Source organism: Notechis scutatus, chromosome 1 (assembly GCF_049901735.1).
Source record: "Notechis scutatus isolate UNSWTSFEM ecotype Mainland chromosome 1, rNotScu1.2, whole genome shotgun sequence".
Classification (NCBI taxonomy): domain Eukaryota; kingdom Metazoa; phylum Chordata; class Lepidosauria; order Squamata; family Elapidae; genus Notechis; species Notechis scutatus.
This window is the reverse complement of record NC_142009.1, coordinates 202,152,801-202,176,248: the sequence shown is the minus strand read 5'-3', so window position 1 is coordinate 202,176,248 and position 23,448 is coordinate 202,152,801. Positions and strand designations below refer to the sequence as shown.

Genomic DNA, 23,448 nt, shown 5'->3' with positions numbered 1-23,448 from the left:
CACGTTGTGTATGCTGGTAAGCACGAAGTAACCAAAAAGGGTTTATATATATATATATATATATATATATATATAAAACAGTGTTATCTCTCTGGGAGGTAGACAGTCTGAAGTGCCAATAAAAACTGTAATTACACTCACAATAGGAAGCTGCATAGCAAGCGACAGCAAGGTTTTTTCTCAAGACCTGTTTGGGTACGTTAAGATTGCAGGTCTCTATTATACATTCTGGTGCCCTGTTCTCACATATTCCTTCAGAAGGGAAATGAGGGGGAATGGGAGGGGGAAAAGTTAATTATAATCTCTTCTGGGATAAATAGGACCATAATAGGTAGACATAGAGGAACCAGTTGTGAAGCTTCTCTCCTTTCAATTTTTTTCAGCCTTTCTATTTCACAAAGGTAAGGCCTGGGCCACATGGATGTTTCCCTCCCCCTCCTTCTTGTTTAAACAACTTGAACCTTCAGGTAGCTGGTGTATGATAAAGGCTGACCCAAACCACTCTCTGAGAGTGAAACAGAACAGCATTTACCTCATGGCTGTGAAACTTCTAATTTCTTTTGCGTCCATTTAGAAATCAGTGGGGCACCATTACATGGACACATATTCTACCCTTGGCCTTGTAACTGTGGATCACCACAGAGAGACCTGCTGGGCTAATTCTTGTTACGGCTTTGGCAGCAAGGAACTTTTTCTCCAGCTCTTTTTGTGGTTCTCCCCAAGGCTATTTCAGGTCAATAGCCACAGCAATGGCAGTCAGGCCCCATATCCACTGGAGCTCATAGTGTAGCAGAAGAGCAAGCTGAGCTGGAAAGCAGGGTTAAACATGTAATCAGTTTGGAATCATTGTGTTGCCACAAGACACTCAAGTCCACCCCCCTCCCCCGCCGAATTCCATTGACTCTTATTTAGTGCCAATTTAGCTTTGATTGTGAGTTGATTAATGTCAGGTGCAATAACCAGGAGCATTTGTTGAATTCAAAGCACAGAAGAGTTTATTGTTGCTACCTATACACAAGAATGCAGTCAACTAATGGTCAAAGCTAAAATGCTGCTAGATAAGGATCAACAGAATTCAAAGGGAGCTGGGCTTTGGTCTCTTGTGGCAACTCAAGAACTCCAAACTGATGACACATTTAACCCCATTTTCCAGCTCAGTCGCTCTTCTCCTACACATAGTCTGTAAAAAAGAACCAGAAGAGAACTGAGCAGAATAGCACACATTCATGGATTCAACTCAAAGAGGGCTTTCTCTCAGCCCTCTGCCCTCAAAATTCTATTTCTGCACCTTGTGTCTCCCAAGCTGCCATCTAATCCAATATCTATCAAAGATAAATAAGCACAACTACTGTATTATTATGCACACACTCACACATGGATGCCCTAATTTTAGGAACATATCTTGTGATCCACCCAGAGATGCTGAGGATAGGGAAGCATGCAATCTATTTCCTTCTAGAGATTCACCTCAACAAAGTTATTTGACTTGCCGAGGCCTGTTGCACCTCCAAATACTTTGCAAAGCAGCTCCAAGCAACTCAGCTCACTCTTGGCTTAGGAAATATCTGCATTGGGTGACTTTGCTTTATTGTCTAGAAGTAGGGTGCTACTTCATTTTGTGAGAGTTAGTTAGGTATACAAATCTAATTGGAAGTGCCTTTTTCAGAAATGTTCAAAGTGTAACCCTGCCACTACTTGAACCTGCAAATTTTAGGCTGCTCTCCTGTGCATGTTGATCCTCCTTATGTATAGAAACAGAGAAATGAACAAGTTCACTTCATACTTTAGTGGTTAGTAGAGGGAGCGTGCATAAGTGCACTAATGTGCCTGTTGTCCCTGTAATTGTCATTTTTATTCTTTTATTCTTGTTCTCATTTTTGTTTCACAAATTCTAATAAATAAATAAATAAAATAAAGTTGTTTTAAAGATAAATCTTCTAGAGTGGCATGTTTGGATTACATTCACAAAATGGATGCCATATTAAACCAGCTTATGCACAAAATGGCTGATGCAAAAGACCAGTTTAGCAGAAGACAACTTAGCACTTCAGCAACATTTTGTTAAGAGCTTTTTGGAGATCTAGAGAAGTTCTGCTAATGAAGTTAATGCTTGAGATCTACTGCTTTGCTCTGGAGCATGGCAGTTTTCAATTTATTGTTCAAAGCAAACTGAATAAAGTCAGATGAAGTAGAAAGCCTAATAGGCACCAAAGGAGGACTCTAAAAACATCCATGCTGCCTATCCCTGAGTCAATAGGGCAGAGGTGGGCAACTATGCCCCTTGTATGGCCTGTGGACTTCCTCTCCCAGAATTCCTGAGTCAATCATACTGACTCAGGAATTCTAGGAATTGAAGTCTACAGGTCATAAAAGGATCACAGTTGCCTACCCCTGCAGTAGGTGGATAGTCTATCCCCAAGTCATTAGACGGCAATACTAGAGTAAGTATCTCCTGAATGCACTACCAGACATATTTAATAGACTCAATGTAAACAAGGGCTTTAAAAAAAAACCTATGCCTCTGTTTATAATATCCAGGCTATATTTGTCTGTTCTAGTGTTCTTTACACCTAAAGGCAGAAATAATAGGAAATGCAACCAGGAGGAGAATACTAAATCCTTTGCTATACCCACACATTTTTGCTTGTTAATTCTTTGCTTCCATGTATTGCACTGTCATTTTTACAAGAAAGTTCTTTATTCAAAAGTCCAGTTTCAGGGAAGAAACAAACAGATCAAAAATCTCATTCTTCCATCTGTTAATCCTTTCCCTAGGTGACCTCCACCCTCAAATTGTGGGTCTTCCAAACTGTTATTTAATTGAGTATCTCCAAAAAACAGACAAGCACATTAATGCATGCACACACTCACAGGCAATTTGTTGGAAATGTTGTATATAGCCCTACAAAGCAAGCAGAAAAGCACATGTGGACTGTGCACTTTCTGTTTTGTAGGGCTACACAAAACAGCTTACAAAAAACAGATTTATAGACCTGAGATCCAAAATGGGATCAATATAAGGAATAGTTGTTGAGTGGGGGTGTTGGAATACAATGGTAATGTATTTTGTATTCCAACACAATTGCTATCATTTTAGGAATATATTGTGATCCATTCAGAGTTAAGAGCTGGCAGGATATAAGCCTATTATAATTATTTTCATTTTGCTTGAAAACTGTGGTAAACACAAAATTACTTTGTCAAATTTCAGCCATGACCTAAAAGTAGTTTTTCTTTACAAAAATCCTACATCGTATGACCCTATATAAAATAATTGGATTGTCTTCTATTCTGAGCTAAATCAAAGCAATAAAGATAAGCTTAATTATTCATAGTACTATGCAATAAAGAAAACCGAAATGCCTTCAATTGTTAAATGGAGAATTCAAATATTAAAGGATGAATGTTGAGCATAATAAAGGTGCAGCAAGGAAATGATTTTTTTAAACCTTGTAAAAATTATAACTATGGAATGTCATTGTAATGAACCATAATGATCGGAAACGAGGGTCTAATTTCAGATCATGGTTTTAAAGTGCATTTTTGGAATGCATCTGGATCCTATTGGGAGTAACGAAGGAATCCACCAGGGACCACTTCAAAGGCCATTTTCTCATGACTAAATTATCATGCTTGAGCATTCTGTTGCATGTACCATGTTACATTATGTATGATTTTTGACTGCTCCTAATGTTCCATTAGTCATTTCCGTTCTAGCTATAAGACTTAAGACAGTTCCTTGCACTTTTCTATGTACAATCAATAAAAAGCCACATAATTTTCTATGTACCATCCTGAGCAGTGATTCTGCTACGTTTATTATATGGAAGAGGGGAACAACGATCATTTTGAAGGGAGTATAATATTTAATAGTTGTACATGAAATGTATATTCTGAATTTTCACTCTTAAACAATAGCAAAAAGAGGTTGCTGTATAAACCTTTGCCCAATATTCACAATATGGCTAAAAGAGGGCCTAGATTAAGGAAATAATCTGGAACTGGGAGATCCAGCTTTATATCTCTTCTACACAATTTTGGGGTCCTCACTATTTCTCAGTCCAAAGTTGTTGTGAGGATTAAATGAGGGGACATCCTATTGTGCCCTGTCTCTATACATATTGATCAACCAGACATTAGATCAAAAGCCATCCAGAGAGAGTAGCCATAAACATTTTAAATACGAATTATGAGAATTATGACTACAACTATCCTGATTTACAGTTGGAAATAATAATAGGCAATAATGAACAATTATTATGTATTACACATCAGTAATGATAATAGGCAACAATGCAATACAATCCATTGACAGACACCAATTTATTTATTTGATTTATATCCCACCTTTCTATCAATTTGAGAACTAGGGCAGTTTATAATAGTAGAAGAATATAAAATAAGAACAGTATAATTAAATGAAGATAAAAGTAAAACTTTAAGGTGGCAATTAAAACAAAATCTTGACGTTTGGCTGTACTTAGAGAAGGAGGACAAAATTTTGTTCTAGAGAAAGTATTCCACTTCCTTGCAGCTACAAAGATGACCGTTTTGATGAACCTCTGGCAGGAGGGGGTCTTCTGCTGATTTGAGTGTTCTCAGGCATATAATGTGAAAGGTTGTGTTATAGACAGTCAGGCCTACTTTTTACAGCTTGAAAAATCAGCATCAACACCTTGAATCAGGCACTTAGTGTAAATAGTAGTATGTATTATGTATTATGTATCATGTAGTATCTGAGCACAGCTCAAGCAAACAGCAATAAAGATCACATTGGGAAGTGTGTACCTGCGTATTTCTGTATATATTCATTATATACACACACACATACATTTTGCACAGTTATCTAACCCCAGCACCACCATAATTTAAATTGGAAACTGCCAGCTTCATAAAGTCCTGGGGAAGGGAGGGAAGATAGAGTAATTTCTAAATCTCAGGAGTTCAGACTCTAAATGTTGTTGAAATTTTTCAGTATAGGAATCACATAATGCTACATGAACGCATCCCTGCACCAAATCCTTTGTCCCCCTGGTTTTCCAGGATCAGACTGCTCTAGGAGGGAATGGAGAGGAAAGTTCAATGTAGCTATTCCTTCTTTGGTCGATGGATGGAGCCAGGACATTGTGACAGTACTAGGTATTAGATGGAAGGCTGCCTTAGATAAAGTTGCTGCTATAATCAGGCTTGAAGTTGACTGTTTAAAAAGCATAATGGAAGAAAGTTGGTTAGGGAACATTGGTTATGGTTTGAAGCAGATTCAGAGTTGAGGAATTAGCATATTTTCAAGGATCTTGCTGAAATATGGCATAAAGGCTAGGCCTAGGGACAAAGGAGAGTTTGAAAAATACTTCATTAAGTAGCCACAAATTTTGATCAAGCAGAAGTATTCATTGTCAGAATCAAAATAATTGTTTAGGATGAACTTCAACAATTAGTTTTAGTTGCTGGCTGAAGAATTCTGGGAGTTGGTCCATCCATCTTTAAGCTGCCAAGCCTGAGAAACACTGAGCTAAGTAAATATCAGGGAAACTAATCTTAGGGAAAACTAGTGAGGTTATATTTCACCTTAATTAAATTAATCCTGGTTCCATTCCCTATTAAAACAATGCCATTCCCACCCTCTTCCCCCAATTGAAATAATAAGCTAAAAATCAATTTACATATTATTGTTTAAATAATAAAAAAAACAATACAGGTAGTCCTTGACTTACAACAGTTCATTTAGTGACTTTGAAGTTACAATAGCACTGAAAAATGTGACTTATGACCCCTTTTCACACGTAAAACTGTTGCAGCATCCCCAAGACCATCTGATCAAAGTTTAAATGCTTGGCAGCTGACTCATATTTAAGATGGTTGAACAAAAGGTCATGTGACCACCTTTTGCGACCTTCTTATAAGCAAAGTCAATGGGGAAGCCAGATTCATTTAACAACCATGTTGGTAATTTAATAAACGCAGTGATTCACTTAACAACTGTGGCGAGAAAGGTCACCTTTCAACTGTCACACTTTGCAACAGAAATTTTGGGCTGAATTGTGGTCATGAGTCAAGGATTACCTGTACTGGATTCTTGCTCCTCTTGTAAATGTATTCTTTTGTGCTTTCCCCCCCAAAACACATGGCAAAGATATAATAAGGATGGCCAAGGATCCCATAATTATTTCATAAATTGTAGACTAATCACAATCTTGTCTTTCCATTTTTTATCTTTCCATCTAAAATCAGCCAAGCATCATTTGTATTTTAGGTAGTCCAGATCCCTGTATCCCTCTCACCTCTTCACTCCAAAGTCTCTTCTATATTCCAGATCAGTTGTCTCCAACCTAATGCCTTCCACAAGAGTTTCACTCCAATTCCAATAATTCCCAGCCAGCATAAGAACCATGGTAATTGCAATTCACCCCATCTGGAGGAACCCAGGTTGGAGAAGACCAATCCAGACTATTCACTGTTCAGGCTACTCAAACTGATTACTTCTACTGTTACTGCAGCCTGTTAAGAAGATATTGATACTGACATAAAATGCACTATTCTACAAGGTTAATAATGACCAAGACAAATGTTCAATCAATTGCCTCAGTTATTTAGTTCAGGCAGGGGACAATAAATCTTGATGGGCACAGAAACAAGGAAAAGTAACTGAATGGTGGAGGCATGTTGCAATCAGCTGCTGAATTAGACAAAAGAATAAAGACAGCTTACCCAATGTTACACAATACAATTCTGTGTACACGTATGAGGGGAAATTTCAGCTGAACAAAACAATGAAATTTGAGTAGGCAAGAATTTTACATGAGTATAATCTGATTCTGTGCTTTGTATCTGGGGAGGAACTTTGGAGATTCTCTACCCATCCAAGTATGCTGAGAGCCAGATCTCATTTCTTTGAGGGGATTTCTTCCAGGAGTAAAGGGTAACTTCTTTGCTCATCCCTGATTTGAAAAAAACTGTTCTGCTGGTTCTGATGTTATGCATTGTGAAAAGATAAATATGCCAGAAACTCATTAAGGTATGTCAGACAAAGGCAGAATGATGACTTGACGAAGAATAAGGAGTACATTTCCCACAGTCAGGTGACTGAATAGCTGGTTTAAATGTAGTGGGTGAAAGATGATAGTTTGTATGCATCGTAAAGCTCCTGATGAACATCTTCAGTGACATTAAAATGATGCATATACAGTAGCTGTTATTTGAAATGTTAAATTAAGTTGATTTGTGTTTGGCAAGACAAGAGTCTAGCAAATATTTATAAATGTACACAGACACAGACACAGAGCCTGGAAGAGCAATTTTAACAACCAATAGTGGCTAATGGAATTAGTTAATAAGATTCAGTAGACCATGAATTTTGGACCAAGGATGAAATAATTCAGCTTTACTGATTATAATATATCGATGCAGAAGGCAACATATAATATATAGTTTATGAGGTCACTACAGACTTCTTGCATGCAGGATAATAATTACAACAAAAGCTATATTATTTACAAAAAGAGGATGGCAACTGAAGCCATGGAAGCTGGCTTGCACTTTGATCTTCATATGAAAATGTGACGACTTCTTCTTCTTCTTCTTCTTCTTCTTCTTCTTCTTCTTCTTCTTCTTCTTCTTCTTCTTCTCCTCCTCCTCCTCCTCCTCCTCCTCCTCCTCCTCCTCTTCCTCCTCCTCCTCCTCCTCCTCCTCCTCCTCCTCCTCCTCCTCCTCCTCCTCCTCCTCCTCCTCCTCCTCCTCTTCCTCCTCCTCCTGCCTCAATGCAAGATTTTGGAGTGGACAAGTAGATGATACGGGAGTGGAAATGGCCTGATGGAAATGATATACATAATTTTAAAATTTGCCTTCATTTTACAAAAAATGAACAATAACTGTCAAAACGTAAGTGGGTATAGCTGAGATTACAAGTAATATTAAATATCCTGAGATTCTGCCTGTAATTTAAAGCCATCTTTTCCTCACTAGTCTGTATAGTTCAATGACACATAGAATCATAAATAGCCTTATGGTCTTTCTTTGGTTTAATCTGCATTTCACTTTTAGAAATATATTTTTTCTCCTTGGAGAATTTATATATTATTGAAATTCTTGTCTCTGTTTAATTGTTTTTAACCTTCAGTTGGGCAATATAGTATATCATAGGGCAACAATTTTTGAAGAAACACATATTAAATGGGATAACTTACAGAATGTACCCCAAATCTGGAATCTATGGCTCCCATGGGATTGAAATCTGGCAAATTTGTGGTCACTTCAACACTACTGTGCTCTTGTGATTGGCCACACTACTTTAATTGTAATTTCCCACTCTCCTTGCCAGCTTCTTCCAGTGGGAAAGCCAGCAGAAAGTTGGGAGTGGCTCCCATTCTAACTGCTTGTTTTGCCTGCTGTGTTCATTCTGCTTCTCTGTCTGAGTAAGGATACATCTCTGAAAAAGATGACAATGCATCATGTGTTGTCTAGTCAGTTATAAATAATTTAGTGTTGGCTTAAATTAATGACTTTTTCCTGTACCTGTATGCTTGGATAATATATAGTGCAGAAGAATTATTTATACATTGCTCTAGTTTAAAGATAAACCCTTGCTTCTCACTTGAAGCTTTGGTCTCTGTGTATCTCTGATTTAGCAGGTATGTATCCTACAGAGCTATGTCTTTGAAATAAAATGTGACTTCTTAAAAATGATCTCTTGGCGTAGGATCAGAAATGGGTCATAGTGGCGACAGTAATACTCACATGGAGCTGGGGTGGAAAGCAAGGTAGTCAACCTGGTGAAAGCAGTGCTGTGGCATCGCAACCCAAGTCCTGCCTCCTTGTGTGTCACTTTGTATGGACACCCAAAAGCAACAGAACTTGCTGCAATTCAAACAAATTTATGTTGATGGAATCAGAAAGATCCTGTGAACTTCAGTGAGTAGCGGATGTCCACACAATTGTGCTACGCTCATTTTCTTTGTGCTGCTTCAGCCTTGATAAACATTTGAAACAACTTATTGTCAGCCCTTTGAGATAGTCTAAACAAGAAGCACTAACCAGACTACTGTAATATTACAGTACCAATTCTAGCAATTCTGAATGTTCCTCTCCCCTCTCTTAATTTTATTCTCCTAAAAAGTATGGAAGGTCCCTTCTGAGACATTTTGCCACTCCTATTCAGATTTTGTTTATCAAACATTGCCTAGGCGGTGACTCTTTCCCCTCTACAAGGTCATCTCCACATATTATTACACTTATTTACTCAGCAGAAGTACAAAAGTAATTTGCCTTTTCTTGGATTTTTTTTTAAAATCCTAATCTAGTTTATATATATATTTGTGGTATTTTCCAGGGTTTGTTTTTTCTGCCAGGTATTAACTAGACACAACCCAACCTATTTTGAAACCCAGCTCAGGCCATGGATTCACATTCTTTGTTCTAATTAATATAACTTAATCTCGTATTTTGTAGCAATCAGAAGAATTCGCAATCCTTGGATTTCTATCATTCTTCATCATTTATCACTGGGACTAAGAAACAAATATATGTTGCCCTCTTTCAGTATCCTTATCAAAGCAGAAATACAGATTGATGGTCTGCTCAATAGTAAATATTAAATCAGAAATCAGTCTGTATTCATGTTTTGCAGAACCACTGTGCTTAGAAGATGAAGCTGCAGAGTTAACAGTATTGATTAATTGAGGTAACAAAGGTCAAGCTAATTTTTCACCATCTCAAAGGCTTCAATTGTGCTCAGCAGTATACTTGAAAATTGTTCTGGGCTTAAAAAAGAGAAATAATTAGGAAAGAAAATGCAAAGAAATCCAAGTGCAACCTATTCAAAACGTCACTCAGCAAAGGTTAATGGAAGCTTGATTTCATACAAATACTTTGTTTGTGTGTTAGGTGTGAGAAAGCAATTATTAAGGGCAAAATTGTGCAGAATACACAATGATGAACATTTTCATCAAAATGTCACTCACAAAAGGTTAATTGAAGCTTGAGATAAAACTGATATTTGTATTATATGTTGGCTATATTGCCTTCTTCTACTTTGAAATTATGATACATTTTAACAAGATCTCTCATACATACAAACACACATACCCAAACACACATACACATATATAAGATCTAATTTTATTTTTCCACATTTTTAAAATGAAGTCACATTGGTGTTGCTTACATTTTAAAAAATAAACAAGGAACTCAGATCAAGAGTTGAACACCTCAGTTAGCAGAATCACTGACAAAGATGTCACTTAATTGAATATATCCCAAAGTGTGAATAATAGTGAGTGAATGAATAAATGTCTGACATAGAAGCCACGATACTGCAGCAATCTTGGAATTAATTCATACCAACTTAAACAATGTGAAACATATTTCAGGACCATTTCTATCAGTTTAATACAGAACCACCACAAAACAGAAACTACACCAGTGGTATATAATATAACTTGGACTAACTTTAATGGCAGTACAGAAAACCCTTTTGCTATTTATCAAGCTGCTTTTGAAATCAGGATGTTTAATTGAATTGCAATCTGCACAGTGACAAATAAAAAAAGATCATGAAGAATTTAAGAGAAAACCTAACCATGTTTTATTTAAAAGTAAGGCTGGCTCCTTGGAATGGGGCACTGTAAGTGGACATAAGCTTGTATATAGCATTGCACATACAATATACCGCAACTGAGAATTCAAGAAAAAATATCGATCAATTTGTCATACATGACAGGTGAATAATTTTTCTTTTTGCTGAGAAAAGCTTTTGAGTGCTTGCCCTTTTGAAACAGGCTTGGCAGTTTAACAAAGAAAAGCATACTGAGAAAATTAATAATATCTGAAGCGGCCCCAGTTTTTTTTTAAAAAAAGTCTCAAAACTTAGCACAATGAACAGTTTTCTAGATTTAATTCTATTACAAATTGCACTTTTGGGAACACACAAGGTGGTCACAGGACTTAATACAGCCCATTCATTTCCCCCCCACCCTAACTTTGATGTAAAAAGTAGTTACAGATGACCTTTTTGACTGGCAGACTAAAGATTGGTAAGCGAATTGTTAAATGATGATTATTTCATTTATTCATTGAGCACCATCAACTTGTTTACAGAACAATTAAAAAAAAAACAACTCATGTAACACTTCTAAATTTAGACCATAAAGGAAAGCAAGGTCAGGTAAAGCACCCACCTTGTCTTTTTTTGGAACCCAGGTGAGACAGGAAACATTACCTGTTGTGTTGAAGCGGCTTAGGGCAGCACTAGAAATAGATAAAACGGAAGCTGCAGTTCTTATTCAGGTCTATCCTCGCCATCCTCAGGTGGCTTCCCCTTCTTTCTCCATTTATGGGGAAGGGGAAAAATACATTTGGGCATTGGCCAGGATTTGTTGTTCTACTAGGCAAGTGTATGTGGTGATTCCTTTTAAGAGGCCCAGGTAATAGGCAAACAGGATTGGCTCATGTTGAAATAGTTCTTGCATAGTAACAAACACAGAATTTCTAAAGTTGGCTATGCGTAAAATTCTACACTATGTCAAAAATGTACTGTAGGTCTGTATAATCAATAAAGTTGTGGCTGTTATACTCCAACTTTCTGAAAACAGGTTCTTTTTAGGAAGGAATGGAAAAAAATAGACCCATAAGAATAACAAGTGTCAGAAAAGAAGACAGAAATGTGGAGTAATGAAGAAAGTTGAAATTCCATTTTTCAAAATCTTTTGGTCCTGTCTTAAATTTTCATAGTGAGGGTAGTAGTTGCATCACATGTGTAAAAAATATGCTCTGTCATTGGACAATATGGGCTTTTCTTTTTTTGCTTCCTGGTTTTCTCCTTTTTTTCATATCCGAGGACAGTGAGTCTATGTAATGAAAAGTGATTAAGATATTAATTATATATCATCCATTTGGTATATGATTGATTATGAAGGCAGGAGTTTAATTTGCACCTCTGGAAATTGCACTAAGAACTGTAATCAGTGTCTCAATCAAAGGTCTTGAAGATGAGGTCAGTCTACAAATTAACTGTTCTCTTTAAAGAAAGATGTGACAAGGAAGATTAGATGAAATTTTAGGTGACTAAAAAGACTGTGCTGTGTGCTGCTCCAGTCAACTCCTGTAGAGATTTGTTGAAAATAGATACTTTACTAACAACAACAACAACAACAACAACAAAGCTTATAATTTGTATTATGAATAGGAGATGTGACCTGGGGTTTCTTAAAATTCCTTATTGCTAGAGAATGATAGCTTGTTTGTAGTAATATACTTATAAAAGATCCCAGAAAACAATTTTCCTTAGGTAGGCATTCTCAAGCCAATCTGAGTGAATCTCAATCCTGCTTCCTGGATGCAGTTATGAACTAACTTAGAATTGGTTTCAAAGCCAGTCTTTGTCAGTAAATACAGGTACTCCTCAGGTTATGTCTGTTCAAAGTTACAATGGTACTGAACAATGGGGACTTATGACTAATTCTCTAAGTTTATTGAATTTGTTTGTCTCATAATGTATGGTTCCAGGTAGCTTCCAGCATTGAAACATTAAACTCTTAACAAATAATTACCTTTAAAAGAATAAAAATTGAAATCTCAATCAAGTTGCAGATGTCCCTGTGGTCACATGATTGTGATTTGGGTGCTTGGCAACCAGCTCACGATGAAGATGGTGGCAGTATGCTGTGGTCACATGATCACCATTTGTGACCTTCCAAGCCACAAGCAAAGTCAATGAGCTCATGCTGCTTCTTCAGCTACCCATACTCTGTAGGTGTCTGCCTGTGGCATTATTGGACATGACTCAGGAAGGAAGAGAGAAGAATACTGACTATGGTGCCAAATGGAGCAATTTAAATTCTTTAATAATGAACACATTTCCACAATGAGGCACATCTGGGAGAAGATGGGTTGTAGTTCATAAATCAAGAAAAAAATGTGTCCTCAGAATCCAACTGATGCAGACCTCTTTCCTCAGTGAATGTGATAAAACAAGGCTTGAACAAAGAAGCTGCATATAACCCCTTACTAAATTCCGTGCCTTGACTGCAATTTCAGGCCACACCACTGCATTTTTTTTGGCCAAGTATTTCAAGCCAGGGGCTATAATTGAAAACTGTGGAGAGGCAAGCACTACAGTAGGTGGGATAATTATGCAAATGGGCAAACAATTTAATTCACTTGGTCTGACCAGGGTTTTCTATTTTTCTTTCTGAGATTGTAGAAGAGAGTATTCACATTTTTCCCTATCTTTTCCTATAATTAAGCTAAGCTGATTTTAGGGCTTAGAATTAATATGTTTCTTTCTTTTAATAGGCAGGAAACAATATTGTCCATATTTACCAATTCTGGTTAGTGAAGATTCTGAAATCCACAAAAATAGAAATGAAGGGGATATATGGAGACTGAGGAAATAAAACTACCAACGCTGGCATGAGACCATTCATCAATGTTGATTGAAAGGCTGGGAAGATACTTGAGTTAATATGGTATTTCCCTAAGCTAGTGTCCTCTAGAAGAGTTGATACAAAAGCACACCGAATCCCTACCTTGCTGGCTGAAAATTTTAGGAGTGGTCATCCCAATTCATTTGGAGGTCATCAGACTGCCAAATACTGTCCTATAGAAGCAGTATTCTGCATGAATTCATGAAGTCACTCTTCAAATATCACAAGAAAATTCAACATGACCATCTTCCCAGCTCCTGGGTTCATGGAAGCAAACTTCTAAAACTCAGGAGAGGTTGTTGGTGTCCTTTATTTGCAGGATGATTTGAAGTTACTTTAGAGAAAGTAACAAAGGGCAAATCTTCACCTTTGGATGGATGAGCTAATTTTTGAGGGTTATTGTGGAATGGCAAAATAGGCTCTTTTTTATTTTGCCTTTCAGAAGACCTTTCAGTATAATTGCTCACACCAGTCAGAAATCAAACTGACAATCTGCCTCAGGAAGCCAATCAAGTTGCCCAACTAAAGAGACGGAGTGACATTTTACAGGCTGGAATGTGAGGCCTATCCTCCATTTTTTTCCATCAGCCCCAATGCTTGCTTCTTTGAGGCCTCATGGTTAGACAGGAGAGGGCCTGGGGTAACAAAATCCAAGGACCCAAGAGGTAACTGGGACTGACAGCTTGGCTAAATATTCTAGAGACTTGTATGTGACAGGGAGCCAAATTTAATATATCCTCTGGCAGTCTGGACACCTAGACATAATTTTTATATTTCCAACATTGCGGTTGAAAGACAGACTTTAGATTTCATCTTTTCTCCAGAGGTACTTGGTAAAACATTGAAATAAACTTTTTTCCTCAGTTTTGTACATAATTATGATTTGTCATCTAATGGGGCCCTCATTATGCTTGTGAACCCTGGTGAAAACCTAAAGTGAGAGTTATTTTAAATAGATTGCAGAAGAAATAAAACCAGTAAGTATGCTTTCGTACATCCCAGCCTCTCTTTCATTGAAAAGAAAGAACATTTAAGATGCGCATTCCGTGAAAAAAAAACTCTTGTATAAAAAGAAAACAAAATTTTAGAATATTGAGCAATACTTTATACTTTTATTTACCTTTCCCCACTGATTGTACAAGGCCATAAGTGTGAAGGCTGCAAACTCTGACATTCACAAATGACAAGCAAAATTTACATGCCAACTAGCATCTCAGTTTGCATGCATATCTCCTGAGTAGATAGACTCTGTCACCTACATAAAGGGTTGATTTTCCTAGTTTCTTCCACTTGAAGACAGAAAATTTGGAGACCAAAAACTTTTGAAAAGTAGGTGGAATTGGAAAAAACCAGGAAAGAAGTATGAACTGAGTTTGAGACAAGAGAGGCTTACCAGATCAGCAAGTAACATTAGACTAAAGCTTGGACTTTCCAGGCATCTAGCAAGAGTCCACATAAAGCAGTTGCTTCAGAAAATTGTCTTATTTTATGGAGATGGTAAAGGTGCTGTCAGAAACGTAAATTCTTAATTTATTTTTTCGTGTGGCGCTAGTTACATTTTATTGGTTTAGTTCATATTTTTAGAGGAATTAGGGATAATCTTTGATCTTTTTTCCCTAGCTCAGGCTGTGTCCAAGAAGATTTATTTTCCTTTTTATTGACTTTCTTGTGAACTGAAATATAATTTGGAAACACTACCTGTTCTGAGATCTGCCCTCACTATTCATATCTTCACTTTGTAATCTGTCTGGCACTTTTTCATGTATCTTTGCACGTTTCTTTTAAAACAAAATAGCTTTCTTTTATTTGAAATACATTTTTATTTTTAACCTTTTAAATTTTTATTTTTAAATAAAAGTTTTATTTTGTTTATATCTGGTGAAATCGATTGGTCCCTCAAAGAATGGCTGATATTGCCAGGAAATTTCATTATACCTATCTCTTATTGTTTTCTTCCCATTTTTGCCTTTTAAATACCAGAAAAGAATAATGGATTATGAATGTCCAATTTCTCTTACACAGTTGGGTTAAGGGAGGGAATAATAGGTGAAATGTTTCATGAAAGATAGGTTCCTAGAGATGTGAAAGAAAGCTCACAGAAATTAACATAAAGTGTTATGAATTAAAGTACATTCTGTCTCAGAAATATCTTAGTTAAAATACGTTGCATTCAATCAAGAATTTTTCTTTGGGTTTGAAATTTCTCTTTTCTCTCTACGTTCAATGGAACATTGACTACACATTGAATTTGTGGCATTAGGAAGGAATATGTATGTTGTGTGATACCTGGAAGAAGCAAAAGTCAAAGTGACATCCTTAATTCTGCAATGACTCGGAAGGCATACTGCATAAGGATGTTCAAGTAGACTAGTGGTAAAGACTCTCTCCTCCCATTTGGAAGGTTAAGAGTTCCATCCTAGGTGGTGGCAGATGTTTCTCTCATAAGGCATGAAGAAAAAATATTTGCTGCAAACTCTGTGTAATGTCAGGAAAGGTATCCGGCCAGTAAACGCTCAGCTCTATCCAGTTGCCCACACTCTATCCCAAATTAAGAGATTACAAAGAGACTTGTAAAATGGGAGAGTTTTTTTTTTTTTTTAAAGGCTGTTCCTCCAATTTCTCAAAGCACAATATCCCATAGTCTTCCCTATTGCCATTTTGGTTGCTAAAGTTGGAAGGATGCTTATTTATGTCAGCAGAATCTCTATTTTATAATATATAAATGATATAAGCAAACTACAGATATTATAATGAAAAGGCAAGATTGGCCCTGTCTTGTTAGTTCAAGCATTACTATTATGTAGCTTCAATAAATGATTTACTTTCCAAAACTTATTTAAATATTAGACATTAAAGAATATATTCACAGGGGCAATAAACTGGCATTCTGATAATGCTTTGGAGACCCACAATATGACAACGTCCTTTTTTTTATTGTTTTCTCTTTTTAAAAAATGGAAGCTAACACAAATCTTCCTGGAGCCTAGCTCAGAATTTGTATACCAGGTTTTTTTTTTATTACTCTCCTGTATTTATTGACTAACAAAAAAAAAAGTCTACTTTAGTTTTAAGTGCCATCTGCTGTGTTTGTGATTATTTTGTTCTTTTCATCAACTTGATATTTGATGAATGGCTTTAAAACATCTTAACAAACAAATAAACAAATGAAACCATTACCATGCTGTATATATGTTAGGCACTAACTGATTGTGAATATTGCTTCCTAGTGAGATCCAATATGAAACCAGATGCTTCTTGATCATTTAGGGGAATGCCAGGAGGAGATCATAGAGATCCATCACTATCAGAATTCTAAAACTTCAGAGGACACTTTATGGTTGCTGTTATATTCTGGGCATGGGTGCAAGTAATTGAGACGAGTCAGTGACTTAGTGAACTTCAACTCTTTATTAAAGGATCAGAATTAGAGAGCAAAACCCTTGGGCAGCAGTAGCCCTTTTATAGAGCTAGCTACTGACCTGTTAACCAATGACCTGTGTCCACATGCTTAACTTTTGCCCAATGAAAGATGTTAAACTAATAGCCAATCAGGTTGCTCCGTGAGGACCAATCCCAGTTCGCTATTCAAGGGCCAATCCAAAGTGCAGGATTTCAAGCCTGCTTAACATAATGTTAATAAGTTTTATTAAATGGTTTTTTGTTAGTTCATAACACCCCTCCCCCTAGGTTCCATTTGAGGGGTGCGGTAACATATTCGTGTAGATATGCAGGTCGTTTCACCTGCCTGTTTGATGTTCGCAGTTCCACCGGTTTTTGTCTGCAGTCCAATTCCGGTGGAACGCTATCAAGGGTTTCTGGTGCGGCTGGTTCCGTTTCTGCGCAGGGGGACTCGGCGCGGCTCTCGTTATTGTTATCCCAGTCTCCTAGGCTTGCTTCCGGGTCCCGTGGGCTTGCCTCCCTCATGTTATTTCTGGGTGGAGATAACACCCCGTTCCCTGATTCTTCTTCAGGTTGCGCGTTTCTTCGGTTAGGTTGCTGGGTCCCCGTGATTATGTCGTCATCTAACCCGTTTTCGGCCTCCTTGATATCTCCTCCCCCCTTAGTTTGTGAATTATGGAAGTCACGGGAGGTGGGTGCCATTCTGGATCGAATTATGGAAGTCACGGGAGGTGGGTGCCATTCTGGATCTATATGGCGTTTCCAAAATCTTCCGTCATTAGTCTGTAGGCGGTAGGATCTGGGGCCGGTGGGTTGGGTAATAGTTGCAGGGACCCATAACGGGTCACCTGAAAAGTTTTTAGCAAACACCAAGTCACCTACCTTGAATTCGCGGCACTTCCCACTGGATCCACAGGGTTTTTCTGGTGAATAAGAGGGATGGAGGTGGTCGAGGAGAGAGCGAAGTCTCTGCCCCATTAGCAGTTCGGCAGGCATCTTATTCGTAATGCTGTGTGGGGTGATGTGTTGGAGCAGGAGTATTCGGTTGAGCTTGTCGTCGATGTCCCCATAGTCCATTTTATGTAGGGTTTTCTTGACGAACTGTACCATTCGCTCCGCCCTTCCATTAACTGCAGGGTGCGCTGGCGAGGTGAGCACGTGGTGGATGCCCCGGTCCGCTAGATACTGTTCAAAAGCTAGGGCCGTAAACTGGGGCCCGTTATCAGAAACTAAAAAGTCTGGTAACCCATGCGTTGTGAATAATTTATTCAGTTTATTAATGACTGACTCTGTTGTGGTTGTCTTCATCTTTTGGATTTCTAGCCAGTTTGAATAGGCATCAACTGTTAATAAAAACGTGTGTCCTTTGGTGGGTCCCGCAAAATCAACGTGGATACGGGACCACGGACCTCGAGGGGTTTCCCACTCGGTTGGCATCGCTTTAGGTGGGGCGTTGCTAACGTCTTGGCACTTCTGGCACGTGGTTACCCAGGCTGCAATCTGTTTATCAATGCCCGGCCACCATGCGTAGCTTCGTGCGAGCGCCTTCATGTGCACAATGCCCGGATGTCCCTCGTGTAATACTTTTAAAACAGTCTGTTGTAGCCTCTCTGGGATGACTACTCTATCCCCCCAGAGAACGCAACCTCTCTGGGAGAAAAGCTCTGTCTGCCGATTCTTGAATGGTGCGAAATCATCGTGGATTTGGTCGGCTGGCCATCCTCGTTCGACCCAGCTGAGGACTCGTGCCAGGACAGGATCCCGTTTTGTCTCGATTGCGATGTCTCTCGCTGTTAGTGGCGGCAAGTGCAGCGTCTCGATTTGTAGTGTCGTGAGGGTTGGAGCTGGGTCGTCGACGGCTTCCGGAAGTGGAGAACGACTCAACGACATCAGCGTGGGGAATGGCTTTCCCTGGGTGATGTTGCAACACGTAATTGTAGGCAGCTAGGAACTCAGACCATCGAGTCATTCTTGGTGATAATATATAGGGGGTTGGCTTGTCTCCCGCTATAATACCAAGCAATGGTTTGTGATCTGTAACTATCGTAAATGCTCGTCCATACACGTACTTGTGAAAGCGTTTCACAGCAGACACAACAGCAAGGGCCTCCTTATCGAGTTGGCTATAGTTCCTTTCGGCCTTCGATAATGTTCGTGAGAAAAACGCAATAGGTGCCTCATTTCCGTTTGGAAGTACATGGCTTAAGATTGCTCCCACTCCAAACGGTGAAGCGTCGCAAGTAACAGTTAAAGGTAAAGTCTCGTTGTACTGCATCAAAACAGCGTCGGAGGTTAGCAAGTCTTTCACTTGTTGGAAGGCGCGTTCCTCTCGACGTCCCCAGACCCAGGTAGCTCTTTTATCAAGAAGTCTGTGTAAGGGCTCTGCTACAGTCGCCTTCTGGGCAAGAAAACGTTGTAGAAGTTAATGAGCCCCAGAAAGGCTTGGAGGTCTGTTCTATTCTTGGGCGTTGGGGCATTTTTAATCGCTTTTAGCTTGTTATCAGTGGGGTGGATTCCTTGACTATCGAGAAGGTATCCCAGGAACTCCACCCTCTCGGTACACAGTTGACATTTATTTTTTTTAACCTTCAGGCCAGCGTCTTTAAATTTCTTTAGAACCATTCTGAGACGCTTTTCTAAGATGTTTCTATTAGGGGCGGCGATTAATACATCATCAAAATATGGTACGACCCCTTTTATGCCTTGTAAGAGTCTCTCACTCCGAATTGGAGTCTATTGCATTTAAAAGCGCCTCTATGCGTCACGATAGTTTGTGCTTCCACAGTTTCCGCATCAACGGGCAACTGTTGGTACGCTTGTGCCAAATCCAATTTAGCGAATATCTTCCCACCACCCAGGGAATGGAGAAGGTGTTGAACCACCGGTACCGGGTAAGCACTTTGCTGAAGTGCGTGGTTCAAAGCGGCCCGATAATCCCCACAAATTCTTAATGATCCATCTGGTTTGATGGGTGTTACAATTGGGGTCTCCCAACGGGCGTGGTCGGTTGGTTCTAAAACGCCCTGGGCTATTAATTTATCGAGTTGCTCATCGATCTTTGGTTTTAGTGCAAAAGGCACCCGACGAGGCTTAAGGCGGATGGGAGCTACTTCAGGGTTGAGGTTAAACGATATTGGGGTCCCCTTGTACTTGCCTAGTCCGTCTGAAAAAACGTCCTGGAATTCTTGGACGAGCGACTCCTCCCAGTCGTTGCTCTCAGCTCGGTGGACGCCGGCTACCACGATCCCGAGCGGGGCAAACCATTGTAGGCCTAATAAGCTAGGCCGATCACGATCGACGACAGTCAGTGGTAGTGATGCGATACGGTTCTTGAATGATACTTGGACTTGGCTGGAACCGACGACCGGGATTCTGTTGCCCTGGTAATCCTTGAGTATGATCCTTTGGGGGCTGAGGTCCTGTCGACGGATGGCCAGAATTAGTTGCTTGAAGGTTTTCCAGGAAACCATTGAGAGGGACGACCCCGAGTCGACTTCCATCACGCAAGGTTGGTTCTCGATGGCGACCTTCACTCGGATCTTCCTTGCGTCTAAGGATGTAGCGTGACCGATGGTAATGGTTTGGTGTGCCTCTTCCCGTCTCGTTGAAAAGGCAGGTGCTTTATTTCTGTAGGAGTGGTTGTTCCATTGGTGGTTCGGGTGGTTTCGATTCGCGGGTGTGAATCCCGAAGACTGGCTGCAGTTATTCTCCCTGCGCTTGGGACTGGACCCTCGCTTGCTTCTGCAGACCTTTGCAATGTGGCCTCTTTTTCCACAGGAACGGCAGAGTGCGTCGAGGAATTTGCAGTCGGATCGTGGGTGATTTGCCCCACAACCCGCGCATTGTCGCGGGAATCGTTGGTTTTGTTGGTCTCGTTCGGACCGGAGTCGGTTAACCTCTTCCTCATCACTTTCTGATGGGGATTCCAGGTCTTCATGATGCGCCGTTGTTGAGTGCCTCTCGGGGCGAGGCGAGGTGTCATTCGCGAGTTGACGGAGTGGTGCGTTGGTGCGGCGCATTCGAGTGGCCGACTTCCTGGTTGCTTCTGCTGCAGTAGCGTCTGCGATGGCATCGGCAAGATCGATGTCCCCTTTGGCCATGATCTTGCTTTGCACCGTCTGGTCATCTAATCCCAGAACTATGCAGTCTCGCAAAGCTTCTTCGAGGTTGGAAAACCCACAGAGGCCTCCCAAATTCCGGAGGTCAGCGATGTAGTCTGCAAGACTTTCGCTTTTCCGTTGGTCCCTCTGGTAAAATTCATGTCTTCGGACAAGTGTGGGCACTGCGGGTGCATAGTGGGCCTTTAGGAGAAGAGCGAGGGCATCCCAGTCCATTGATTTCACTTCAGCCGGTTTTGCAAGTGATTTCGCCATTTTAAATACGGCTGGCCCGCAATGGGTCAGGAATATTGCTCGTTTCTTGCCGGTTGTTGCGTCCTTTAAGTTATTGGTCTCCAGAAACATCTGGAACCGATCCATATAGGAGTCCCAGTCTTCGTTTGCTGGGTCAAATGGAGCGGGTGGTATAGCACCGCTGGCCATGTTGCCATCGTTGGTGCGTGTTCAGCCACGTGCTCTGTTTGGCGCTCTTTAGTGTTCAGTCAGCTCTATCATCTCTTGCATCCCACCCTCGTCGCCAGTGTTATATTCTGGGCATGGGTGCAAGTAATTGAGACGAGTCAGTGACTTAGTGAACTTCAACTCTTTATTAAAGGATCAGAATTAGAGAGCAAAACCCTTGGGAAGCAGTAGCCCTTTTATAGAGCTAGCTACTGACCTGTTAACCAATGACCTGTGTCCACATGCTTAACTTTTGCCCAATGAAAGATGTTAAACTAATAGCCAATCAGGTTGCTCCGTGAGGACCAATCCCAGTTCGCTATTCAAGGGCCAATCCAAAGTGCAGGATTTCAAGCCTGCTTAACATAATGTTAATAAGTTTTATTAAATGGTTTTTTGTTAGTTCATAACAGTTGCTTCATATTAATTTTCCTCATATATTACACCAATTGATTGTGTGCCATGGAGTAGCATAAAGTAAAGACATGACATTTCTGGAAAGCAAGTCATAGTCAAATCATCAATAAATCAAAATAGAGCTGGAAAGGATCTTGGAAATCTTTTAGTCCAACTCCCTGCTCAAGCAGGAGACCCTATACATTTCAGATAAGTGGCTGTCCAGTCTTTTCTTTAAAACCTTCAGTTTTTAATCATCAGATCCAGATTCATTTTTCTATTATTTAGGTTCAAGAAACACATGATATTGAGAGCTAAAAAAAACCAGGAAGTACTAGGAAAAGATATTGTATATATTGGTTTTTTTTCCAAATGCAGTTCTAAACTGAGCAGACAAACACTGTTGTTAAGTAAAGGGATAAGAAATAGATTTGGAATAATGTACTGTTGAAAGGTGTCAAAATGCCTTTCTTTCGAGGATTCGATTTTCCTGCTGGGAGAGCTCCGGCGCAAGGATACGGACAACTGCTTGAAAGCTGGATCTTTTTATTTTTTCAGGAAGGCGGAGAACAGCGAGAAGTCTGCGTTCCTGGGCTAGCTAGCTTCTTATGGTAAGTCCCTGGTTTTTTATACCCTTTTCTCCCTTTGTAAGTTGATTTTGTGTGAGTGTTTGTATTTGTGCTTAATTTTTCAAATCCTGTTTGAGTTTGTCTTTATTTCCGCCGGAGGGCAAACTCTGAGGGGTGGCCAGATTGTATTATTGGTTTTCTGTAATCTCTTTTAGCTTTAAGATAGTTTTTCATATTCTGTGGCAATCTCCTGTCTGTCCCTTTTGTAATTTATATTTTGTGTCTTTTGTCTGTTTGTTTTGCTTATTTGGTATGTCCTGTGTTTGTAAGGGTTTTCTAAATTATCTTTTGTTTCCTTTTCCTATTTGTCTAGTTTTCTTAATTACTTAGGCTTTTGTCTATAGGGATTCTTTAATACTTTTTATTTGATTCCTTTTCCTATGTAAGTTTGTTTTCTGGCTGACCTGATCTTCCCCTTGGGCTTTTCCTGTTTTTTGTGACACTACTGTCTTTGTGAAGTTCCCTTTTCACAGTACCAGGCACAGTTCCTTGAGTTGAGCTGGTCACTTTCATGGACTTTGGATTCCATATACTTTTCTAAGCATCAGAATGGAAGTAGTTTAGTAGTGCCACCTTCTTGGATATCTGTTGGTTTCTTAATCTAGGACTGAGATTTCTTAAGCAATCTTGCTTTGTTACTGTAGTTTTATTTTTCAACATTAATCAGGTTCAGTTAGAGTTGTGTATTGAATAGTGTTACTTTTGGATCTAATATGGGCACTTAAGAATACAATTTGACTTGAATTTGGAATGAACCAGAGGCTGCCCATTTTGGTGTAGGCCTTCTCCGACACAAATCTTCTTTTATTGAATTGGATTTGTTTTGTACAAGCATAGATTTGACCCATATCAGCCCACTTGGTCTTGGTTTTTGACTGAATCTGGGGCATACACCTATTTAAAAACTCTGCTTATAAGTGAACTAGCTACGAAACTACAGTATGTGATCAGGCTTAGTTTTTGGGGAGGAAAATAAGGGAAAAAGAAATTCTGCTTCTGCCTAGTAGCATCCATCGGTATTCATCAGGTCTAGAGATTGAAAAAAGA

The 23,448-nt window shown here is 39.4% G+C and overlaps 1 long non-coding RNA gene across 1 annotated transcript in view; it reads left to right on the top strand.

The window, feature by feature from the left end:
- Nucleotides 1–22,505, top strand: part of LOC148133164 (uncharacterized) — a 64,219-nt gene extending 41,714 nt beyond the window's left edge. The window contains exon 3 of the long non-coding RNA XR_015746543.1: nt 22,331–22,505. This is a non-coding gene — a long non-coding RNA (uncharacterized LOC148133164). The remainder of the gene's footprint in view (nt 1–22,330) is intronic.
- Nucleotides 22,506–23,448: the final 943 nt, after the last annotated feature.